Here is a 2,144-nt window from a genome sequence, read left to right on the forward strand (position 1 = left end):
AGTTCAATCCCTGATACCGCATGCCGTACTGACCACTGAAACTGGGCACCATGGCACATGCCTGTAATCCCAGCACTGGGGAGACTGAGACAGGAGGCTCGCTGTAAGTCTGAGCTCTATAGCTCAGACTGTTCCAAATAAATCAATAAATAAGGTTTTAAAAATTTTTGAAAAGAGAGTAGGAGAAAACAAGTCTTGGAGAAAGAAAAGAAAAATCAGAGTGCAGCACAGCAGACAGTCATGATCAAAGCACAGCACTGTATGTGTGGGCATATCACCATGAATCCCACTACTTTGTACAATTATTTGTATTAACAATTATAGCAAAGTTACTTTATTCTCTTTGATCTAATAATCTCATACTTTAAGAACTTAAGAACTTTTCCTAATAAGATCATTCACTATGGTCAAGTGTTTAGGTATAAGGCAATCACAATGCTATTTTTAATTTTTTAAAAAAACTATAAATACTATATAATATTAAGGGAATACCTAACTGGATAAGACACTAAATGTCTAAACCCTATTTTTAATGTGTATTTAATAACCTTGGAAAATGCTCTTAATATTTGGTAAGGTAAAAAATATAAACAAATAGAATTCTTTGTTTTTCAAAGATGTCTATGATTAGGGAGAAAGATACAATATGTAACTAATGTAAAGGACACCAATATGTTACTTTTTATTATCTTACCAACTTTTTCCAAACATTATTGAGCTGTTATGAGTGGCAGTGATAAAGAGAGGAATATATACATATATATGAATATATATATATATATATCACATTTTTCAAAGGTATATAAAATAATTGTAAATAAAAGATGTGACCAGTGAAGAAGCCGAGCTTGTCCTGTGACATGAAATAGGGGTTCTCAATTTTGGACAGTTGTGAAGGCTGCTTTGCTTTGGTGGATGCCTTCCTCCTTTTAAGCCTAACCTCTTCCTGTAAAGAGCCAATACTGCCAGTATATGGTGACCTTCTTTATTTTGCTTGATTGTTCTTGGTTTGATGTTGAGACTGTCTGAGAACAGGATTGCTTCTCCTGCTTTTTTCTGAGGTGCTGGGGCACGTAGTATTATGTTCCATCCTTTGACTTTCAGCCTATGAATGTCTTTATGAGTTAAATGTGTTTCTTGTATACAGCATATTGTTGGATTTTGTTTCCTAATCCACTGTGCCAGTCTATTTCTCTTAATTGGTGAATTGAGTCCATTTATATTGATGGTTATAATTGAGATGTATTGATTTATGATTGACTCTATAGTAATTCAGAAGATCATCAATACCTACTTCCAAAATCCTTAGTCTTACAAGATACAAAGCCTGGAAGACATGGACAGGTTCTTAGATACATACGAATTAACAATGCTCAATCAAGAAAATACAAAAATTCTGAATAACACAATATCAGTCAATAAAATTGAAAAAGTAATTAAAAACTTACCAACAAAGAAAAGCCCAGGTCCTGACAGATCCACAGCTAAATTATACAAGAAATTTAGAGAAGATTTAATGTCAACTCTTCTCAAACTTTTCAATGAAATTGAAAGGGAAGCAATTCTCCCAAACTCATTCCTGGAGACAAGTATTACCTTAATACCAAAAGCAGAGAAAAATCCAACCAAAAAAGAGAACTACAACCCAATCTCCCTAAAGAATACAGACGCAAAAGTCCCTAATAAAATACTAGCGAACAGAAGGCAATGAATCATCAAGATTATACACCAGATCTAGTGGGATTCATGTCAAGAATGCAGGGATGGCTCAATATATGCAAATTCATGAATGTAATATGCCATGTCAACAGAGCCAAAGACAAAAATCACATTATCATCTCAATAGATACAGGAAAAGCTTTTTACAAAGTCCAATGCTTACTCATGATTAAAAAAATAATAAGCTACAGAAAATCAGCCTAGATAGTCTCTACCTGAATCTGATAAAAGTCATCTATGGGTGAGACCGCTTGGGGCCACCGGATCCGGAATAGACCAGGGCGCAATCCTGGCACGGAACCCTTCAGCAGAACTCCCTGCAAAGAGACTAGAGGAAAGACCCACCCAGCTGATTCAGGAGCAGAACATCTTGCCAGAGTGACACAAAGGGTTCAGCTCCAATGGCTGCAGCAGAAAGAAGTGGA

Source organism: Octodon degus, unplaced genomic scaffold (genome assembly GCF_000260255.1).
Source record: "Octodon degus isolate 3935 unplaced genomic scaffold, OctDeg1.0 scaffold00485, whole genome shotgun sequence".
NCBI classification, from domain to species: domain Eukaryota; kingdom Metazoa; phylum Chordata; class Mammalia; order Rodentia; family Octodontidae; genus Octodon; species Octodon degus.